Consider the following 10046-nt stretch of genomic DNA (forward strand, 5'->3'; position numbering starts at 1 on the left):
ATTGCACTTGAGCACTAAGATGAACTAAGCCACAAAGAGAGAAAAACTCACGGAGAAAGAGCGTGATACTAGGTTCATACCACTGAGACCCATGCTGAGGAAATTATGGAAAACTTCAGTGAAAGAAAGAGGTGGAGAACAGTAGCAGTAAGTCTGGGACTGACAGAAAATGACCAGCTGGACAGCCCAAAGAAATAAGGAGAAATGGGATATACTTCATGGATAGCAATCCATGAAAGATAACATTATTAGGAGTGTTTTGAAACAATTGGACGTGTTGCTGTGGGCTAATTAAACCATCAGGTTGTTTGTTATATGTCCCTGACAAGTGAAGGCAGTCTTTCCTAGACTGTTCATCTAGACTCAAAAGAAAAACTAGGATTTTTTTTTTTGCTTGGAATATAGCTATAATTTATTCCAAATATGGGTTTTTCATCACAATGGATTGAAAGAGACTGCCCTCAAATAGTGCAAGTCATATCTGGATGGACAAAATAATAACATTAATGATAAGAGAAATAATAGCCATTAATATTCTCTTTTTTATGAAATTCAGGAAAATGAAGGCAAAAAGTAAGACTTGAAATAATAAAATAAATTGGTAGATATATTGGTTGTAAATAATTGAAAAATCACAATAAATGACGTGCTGAAAAAATTGTGTCAAATAATTAAAGATCAACATTTACTACACATTTTTGCAGTTGACATGTGGCAAAATTCTCCATATCCCTTGATAACAGGATAGAAAGACTTCCTATTTTATCACATATTTTATTAGATTTTGTTCCAGATCTACTCTGCAATTCTATCACGTTAGTAATTTCAAACCTGAAGTCTTCTGAGGAGGATTCATGGTGAACTAGACATCCTTGAAGGAATGAGGATGGTATTGCGGGGGAGATCAGTGGCCTGAGGGTGAATATTAGCCAGTGCAGTATCTCCACAAAACATGAGTGACCATGAGATTGCCCCCTGTGCTCTGGACAGCTACTCCTCATCACAAACCTGCAGAGATTGGGTTTTTGAGGTCAGTTTGTGAGTTGAGTAGCTGGAAGTCAAGGGAGTTCAGTCAAGCTTACAGCTGTAATGCAGCCCAGAAGGGGATAAGATTTTCATAAGCCTCATTTCTTAATTACTTTGGGTATAACTAACTTACAGATAAAGGGAAATTTTCTTTTTTCTACTTTGGCAATACTTTTATTTCAAGGTTTCAATTACAACAAGAAAAGTTAATGCAAACTTAAAAGAGAGAAAAGAATAAGAAGAGTTCATCAAAGCAAAAAAAATAAAAAGAATGTCCTCTCAAGAAGGCAAATTCTCATCACAAATATTAACAATTTCATAATTTCTTCACTTTCCTCTTAATTAACAAATATAAAACTTTTCATCCCATAATTCATCTCTTAACCATAGGCAAATCAAATACATAGCATCTTCCCCAATCAGTAAAAAGTCTGATCAGATCTTTAAAATAATATTAATTAACATATATTCAACATCTCAGCTCTTAGCAAAACCCCATTTAAAAGACATTAAATAGTTTCAATATCCTGGTATAAACACAAAACTAAATTTTAACATGACAAAGAGGAATGGTATCTCCTTTAAAAAAAAAAAAACCTCCAATACACAATATTTTTCCATTTCAAATGCCAACAGTTCCAAAGAAAACCATCCCAAATAGCAACATATCTCATTCAAATAAACATTCCCTATCTCAGCTCTAAACTATAAACAATTCTACATTTAGCAAATGTAAAGTAATCCCAGTATTTTAATATAAACAAAAGGTTAAAATTTAACATAAGGAAGAGGTATAATTTCTCCTTTAGGAAGAATAAGTTCACAAAATATCCTCACCTTAAGTAAAAAGGCAGTTAGATGTAGATCCAGTTTAGGTGCTGGATTCTGTGTGCAGATGCTTAAACATCGTATTAAATGTAAGCAAATCTAATAAACCACATTTTTCCATTTCAGATATCAGTGAATCTAAAGAGTACCAACCAAAATGACAATATAACCCATTTTAACCCTGGTCAAGTAAAACAACTTTATATTCCTTTGTTCCTTTTTATACAGAACAATCTTTGTCTGTAATCCATTTAGATCCTTGATATGAATTTCTTCAATGCTATAAAACAGCCTTGTTTTTGCTTTTGATAAGCCAAAGAAATTGATCCAATTGCTCTCTGGAATTGTCATATTTATTTCCTTCTTAATTTTTAAAACTTCATCCAATTGTTTCATTATATCTATGACAAATTCAAATTTTCATCCAGTTCTCAGGTAGATTTTGTTGTGTATATTTTTCTATAACATCTTCTTCTGAGAACAGACTGTGTTTCAAGAAGCAACAAGCTGACATAATTGATTCAAAGTTCCAATGCTGTTACCAGCGCAGTTCCTCAAAGATATCTCTGAATGCTATTATATATTACTTGTCTTGTTACTTGTCAAAAATAATTTCTTTTTCCCATAACATGCACTTATTCTTTAAAGTTAATTTCAAAGTCTTAATATTCAAATACAATATTCCAATGCTTTCTGAGTCCTTAATCCACTTAAAATTTTCTGTAGCCAAAATCTTGTCTTGATTTTGCTGTTTATTTTAAATTCCTAAAGATTATAAAGGTACATCTTCATTTTCTTATATTAAGGATTCAGGACAATCTCCTGGTATTTGCAATCTTGTCATTTGAAATTGTCTTTGAAGCAGTTATATTTCTGAAAATAGCTAACAAAGAACTTATTATCTTCTAAACAGGCTCCATATGTGGCTGGAGCAATCATGGTTAATATTTTCCCAATTCCCTCCCCCCCGCCCCACTCTTCTGGACACAGCTATTTTGCTATCTCCTTCTGACAATCAACCATAAGGTGAAGACTTGGGTGATCTCACATCCTCTCTTTATCCAGAGAAAACTAAAGGAACAAATTTACTCATTGGCTCCTATTCATGACCACAAATGCTGGCTCCATTTTTCATTAGTCTGCCATCTTCAGTCTGCCATCTTCCTGGAAATCCCTAAAAATTGGTGTAAAAAAGCTATAAAATTCTGCATTTATATATTGAGCCAGAGGATTGTAAAGATTAATATGCAATTGAGACCAGAATTTTTTCTTTTAGGATTGTTGGGCAATCAATTGGGAAAAAAAGTCATGGAATTTTGCTTTTGAACCTGATAACTGCATTGAGATTATTATATGCACAAAGATGAAAAGATAAATTCTACCAGTTGATGAAGATGATGGAACTTGCTCAAATGTTAACTTATTTAAACAGAGGCAAGACAACATCTACATTTATTACTGAAATGTAGTAATGTGTAGTAACGTGAAACAAAAAAATGAATTTATGATTCATGATTTTGAAGATTAGACAAGGTAGATTATAGAAATAAGAGAGTATGTTGTAACCATAGAGTAAAAGCTAAGTTTGTAATTGTACTTAGAATTTTTGTAAAGATGATTGGGATCTACTTCTTTGTATCTTTTTTCTTTTCTATTTCTTTTTTATTTATTTTTTCTTTCTTGCACTTTTATCTTCCTCTTCCTTTTTCATATATATATGAAAAAGAAAGGAATTGAAGAGGAATACATAAACATATACATATATATATATATGAGAGAGAGAGAGAATATGTTATATGTTAATCTGTGTGTGTGTGTGTGTGTGTAAACTGCCTAGAGAAAGGACACTCCCTATCAAAATAAAAATCACTGCATTGATTTCAATATAGATACTTTTATGAACACTGAAGTATTTGGATATAACTCCAGTGTAATAAACAAGAATCTCATGTAACTAAAAGGATAAACACTGCCAGTGTATTTGTAAATGGTTATTTTAAAAAAAGAATTCTCATACTGAAATAAATACTTTAGTTTGATTTGATTGTGACACAAACTGCCAAGAAAAAGGCCTTACATTCAAATATTAACATTATTTGTTTTTTATTCCAGAAATGAAACTGCCCTCTCATCAATCAACTTATTTTTACGTTGCTATAGCTACCAATTAAACCTGTTCACATTTTAAACTCTAGTTCTTTCCCTTTTTGAGCCTGTAGATTTATTCTTCAAGCCTGCGCAATTGAAGTTGAGAACTCATAAATAACTTTAATTTTCAGTAACATTTTTATTTAAAGGTGACATAGGTTGTTGTTTTTTTTAAAGGCAGTAGAAGAGTTTGGAGGATTAGATACTTCAGAATTAGGTGTTTTATTTATGGCTATTGATTGGGTGTTTGTTTTTTTTTAAGCAGAGTGCATTTCAAAATAATCTGTCCTCTATTTGTTAGAATCTGCAAGATTAGAAGTAATGACCAGAAGGAATGAAGAGCTTAAAACTGACAAAAGTTTAAAGAAGAGGTACCTGAGGATCAATAGAGTCCCTGCTAAAGGAATGAGTAGATAACTTTAAAGTAGGTAACTTTAGGCCAGGGTGTCAAGCTTACTTTCATTGAGGGCCACATCAGGGTTGTATTTGACCTTGGGGTGCCGGGATGGGCATGGCCAGCTCAACGTCACTCATGTCAGGGGTGCCTATGGTGGCCCCAGCGCTCTGCCAGCAAAAACAGGCTCCCGAACTCTGTTTTCGGCTACAGCGGCCTCCTGCAACCCTCTGCCAGTTAAAACAGAGCTCAGGAGGGCTAAACGTGGCCCTCCCAAGCTCCATTTTCACTGGCAGAGGCACCATGGGCTGGTCCCTCACTGTTTCCAGGATGACTCCGTGAGCCAGATCTAAGCACCATGCAATCCAGATCCGGCTCTTGAGTTTGACAACCCTGCTTTAGACCATTGTTGTTCAAATTTGGTGACTTTAAGTTGTGCGGACTTCAACTCCTAGAATGCCCCAGCCAGATTTAGGGTTTCCTCTTATTACATTGTGTGAGGTTGGCAAATGTCTCTTAACACAGATTTTGTGGTCTACTACGAATCAGAAAAATGCAGACCTAGACTAGAGCATCAGTCAAAGAAGAAATGAAAAATAGCAATCCTTCATTTTAACTTATGGCATTTTCACACCATCAGAATTTCCACCAGCATCCATTGCAAAGAACATGTTCAATGTTGACACTGAAATATAAGGAATATAAAAAATACAGTGTGAGACATGAGTTCTCCCCCTCCCTTTCCCCCAACTAATAAACAGGATATAACAAAAAGCAGTATTTAATCAATCGCCTGCCCCCTGACTTATCATCAGTTATAAAATAAAAACATCTACTCAGTCTCCATAAAATAAACTTTTCCCATCCTCACCGTGTACAGTGTTTCGATCTTTTTCAATACTGAATAGCTCTAGGCATTTGATGCGATGCTGCGAATTGAGGCAGAGAAGACTGGTTGTAATAAATAAACAAAAGCAGATTGAAATCTTCCAAAGGATTTAGATCCTCTTCTTTGCCAGCTTTCCTCAGTTGCTTTTAAAAGCCCCCATGAGTTGTCACAGTGAAATGCCACTGTGTGTTGGCAATCGTGATGCTCAGTGCTTTTCCCACTACTGTGACCAAAGTTGTATGTTACTACTGCGGCTAGATTAGTAAAGGAGGTGAGTGCTGAACAGCGTTTGCAGGAAGATTCAACCCCAGAAACTTCTGTTGACTTTCTGATGCGGATATGAGGACAGGAGTAAAAGTACCTGCTTCTGTTAGCCTCCTGGAGTAAACTGGCTAGGTTAGAGTAAACTGGTTTGCAATGAACTGAGCTAATTCTATTTTATGGTAAAGCTACATCAACAGAACCTTGAAAATATGAAAGCACAATTTTGTTCTCATCTCCTTTGTAACCCTAGAAATGAGGTAGAGTCCCTTCTGAGCCTCTTGCCTCACCCACTATCTGATTGTGGACTATGCCTGTCTCTTATCTGACCGTTCCTTGGCAGCATCTCCTTGCCCAATCACCCAAGGTCTTTCCTACATACCATTACAGTTTCTTGGAAAACTATTGAGCCAGAAGGTTCTAAGAAAGAATTTGTCAATTAACAAGGAAATTGCCAGAAAAAAAAACCTAACTAACTGATCATGATTGGCCTAAGGCTGTGATGGCAAACCTATGGCACATGTGCCACAGGTGGCACACAGAGCCATTTGTGTGGGCATGCAAGCCCCAGGCAAACTTACCTCACTGCACATGTGTGCACCTCCCAGCTGATTTTGGGCCCTTTTTCAGCCTCCCAGGGGCTCGATGGAAGCCTTTGCAGCCTTTGGAGGCTGAAAAAAGGCCATTTTCATCACTTCCTGTATTTCCAGAAATATCGGAAATGATGAAATGGGCCCATTTTTCGGTCTCCAAAGGCTGCAGAGGCTTCCCTTGAGCCTCTGGGAGGCCGAAAAAGGCCCGAAAATCAGCTGGGAGGCATGCTCATGCATAGTGCAGGTAAGGGGGCAGCGGGGGGGATCACGCATGCATGCACAGGTGGTGGTGGGGCCCACATTGCCTTCTGGGTGCTGGCACATGAGTGAGCATGTGCGAGCACGTGCACAAATTTTGGAACAGGAACCCAAAAAGGTTAGCCACCACTGGCCTAAGGAATTACAGAAATGTGTTTTTTTAAGAAGCATATTAAATGTAATACCTATTGTTTTGCCATTGAATAAAACACAAAATAGGACCCCAATCAGGGAAATTAGGTTGCCAGTCAAGTGAAATATGACCTGCATCAGATATTAGTGCCATTTTCAGTGCCAACAAGTGATAAAACGAAGTGGTATGGGCATTATTGCAATTTCATGCTTGTACCAAATCTGTTTCTCAGTGAAATTGGCATGATTCAGCTACCTTAAGGACTTGAGCCCACCTTCCCTGACATGGTGCTCTCTAGCTGTGGTGCAATGCCCATGATATTCAGTCATGAAATCATGAGGTTAGAATATCCCAGGTGTAGAAAACGCTGTCTACCAAACTTCTCTAGGGAGATGCTATCTTACTTAACAGAAATAAAATGGTTGTCTGGGTTGAGTATATTTTACTATGCATTGTGCTATATTTCTGTGCATGCAGGTCTAATTATGATTAAATTTCTTTACTAGTTGACAATACAAGGCAAATGATCAAGCTATATCAGATAGAAAAAAAATCAAGCCAGGGCAGATTGTTTATTATAAGGCCATCCATGAAGCCAAACAATTTGTGTTGTCAGATGTTTAAAATTCAAGCTTTATCTGCCCAAGAAGCAGAAGAAAATAAGCACCACTGATCTTAAAAGAAAAAAAACTTTGCAATTTCAGATTAGCAGCACATTTTGATTAATTTGTAGCTTTAATTGATATCGGATTCAGGAGCCAAAGGTCTAACCTCCCCAAAAAACAGCCCATCAATTTTACCTTCCTAAAAGCTATCTTAATAGCTTCCTAAAAGCTATCTTAAAAAGTATCCCCAATTTATTTATACTATATATGATCTTGTGCTTTCCCCGCCTCTTTAATCCTTTCTTCTTTCTATCCAGAAGATCTGCTTAATCTAACATTATACACCTCAAACTTGGAAAGTCTAAAATTAGTTGCCTTAATAACCATGTTGGGTTTATTATTAGTTCCGAATAATGTCATTTGTTTTTAAACTGAAGGCTCACATAGCTAATTTCTATTCAGAAATTTAAAAGAGAGAGATAGAGAGAAAGAGAGAGAAAGGAAGTGGGGGAGAGAGAATTACAAATTTTTAATGTAGTAGAATGACCAGTTGGAAAAGTTCCAAAAGGATTTATTCCTAACAACCTTTAAATACCATTTATTTAGTTAGCTGGTTGTTAGCCATCTATATAAAATTCATAGACCAATGTTCAGTTCTAAATATGTTCTTTTGAAATGTACCCAGAATTTCAAGTTATCTTTCTTTGAGATTTCAACACATTGTGTAAATGGGAATAATTTCTGTCCAGATAACTTTCCTTGAAGACATGTACTATATAACCTTTCTTATCTCTTCTTTCTCTCCAGTATTTCTTAAAGTGTTTATTATTTAAGAGGAACATTCAGACACTTAAAATCACAGAATTTTTGGTATGGCTACTCAGAAGTACATCTCGTTGAGCTCAGTGGGATTACTTCCATATAATTGTATGATTTTTAAAAATAGATTGCTGTAATTTCCAGAGGTAATGACATAATGAGGTCATCAGAGGATAAAGGCAAGATATGTGGACTATTTTGTCCTTTTTAAATTTTTGTTTGAAAGAGGTCAATTTATCATGGGTAGGTTAAACACTTTGGAGAACATAGTGTTTCTTTGTAGTAGATCTTTGATGCACATACTTAGTTACCAGTAATTTCCCCAACTTAGGATGTTTGAGCCACAAGTTACTCACCCTAATGAGTAGATAATTACCAAGAAGACAGATGCAGAAATAAAGCCATCAGGATTCTTGCATCAAGAAAAGGTCCTATAAGCATTCTTGAGATATAAAATGAGAGAGAAAGTGTCTACAACTTTGTGCCCAAGTTCTGGACTGCACTAATTCTGATTACTTTTAGATGGCAACAAACTCCTCACTGATTACAGCTATGTAATAGCTTTCTACATTTCCCCAATTCAGGTCTGGTAATCTTCCTCAAAATTCAAAATGGGTATATCTGTTTGAAAAGTGAAAAACTCTTTTAATGTTCAATGAAAAACTTTTCATTTTAAAATTAGATTTTGGGAAGAATAGTAGAAGCACCAGTTTCTTCAAATATCTGTCCTTTAGATATTTGAAGAATGCTATCGTCATTTTTTCTTTACCTTTATTTCTTCCTACTCCTTCCATTCCCTCAAATTACTTCCATCATTTCTCATACAATTTATTTTGCATATTCTTAATCACCTTCTTCTGAACTTTCCTCTGGTTTTTTTCTGTCTTTGTTAGCGTATCACCTGAAACGCTGACAATATTTCAAATGATGTATGATCCCTTACAATATCTAACAACCTGGAAATTATCCTAACTTCTGCCAATTCTTCTTAAAACCACATAAACATTTTTACAGTCACATTATCCTTCTGATTCATGTTTACCTCCTGAACATTCAAAATGTTTTTACACATATTAGTGCCATAAGAATTTTTGTCATTTTTATAGCGGCCATGTTTATTGAAAATGATAATAAAAATTTACCTCAACAAAAAAACTTTGCATTTGGTGGGATTATCATTTTGTTCATTTCAGGTAAGCTTTTCTGAATCATCAAGGTCGTTTTGAATTGTATTAGTAACTTCGTTTATATTAGGATCTTTGATCTTTATTTCACCAGCAGATATAATAAGGATTTTTAAAATATCAAACTGCATAACTGAGTCTAAAAAAATAAATCAAACAAAAGAAGGACACTGGATTTAGGACAGAACTACAGGATGAAAAAATCACCTTCAATAAAACTTTCTTCCATTATTCTTTTCTTTTTTCTGTTTTCCCCTTTGGCATGACTTGAGATTATGTTTAGTAATTTTCTTTTCAGGAACTCTTACTTACCTTTGCCTGCTGTCTCTATTATTTTATCTTGCCATGATATCCTACCTAGCATTTATCTGACAAATCACTTTTCCTGAAATCTAAGATAGAGGATTGATGTAAGCATTACACTCATACCTTTCTAAAACTCTGGTATCTCCTTGACCAATTCTTCCCTACTGATTAGGTCAAATAAAGAATGTAAACTGATCCTCTCTACTTTATGAAAGAGAAGCTTGTCAGCCAACTGTGCCAAGAATGTATTGCAGGTTCTATATTAGCAGAATTCTCTTTAGCAGATACCAGGTTCTATACATCATTATATGTACAGATAAGAATAGTCCATATTTTCTCCATATTAATGCTGTTAAAGGGAATATTCTTAATTCTTACTAAAAAAAAGAACTGGGAAAGGGGTCCCCCCCCCCTATTTTTTTCATTTATTTATTTACAGGCTGATCAGACCATGAGACCAGGTAACCATGGCTTCTCATCATATGACGGTAATTTTACTATATTTTTCAAGTTTCAATGCAGTACACTCTGCTCCAACTATTCAGAGATAACATGACAAATGTTTTCTAGAATGCACTCATTTTTGAAAATTTGATCTTGAA

Source organism: Pseudonaja textilis, chromosome 2, assembly GCF_049901715.1.
Source record: "Pseudonaja textilis isolate UNSWEBS1 chromosome 2, rPseTex1.2, whole genome shotgun sequence".
In the NCBI taxonomy this organism is placed as follows: domain Eukaryota; kingdom Metazoa; phylum Chordata; class Lepidosauria; order Squamata; family Elapidae; genus Pseudonaja; species Pseudonaja textilis.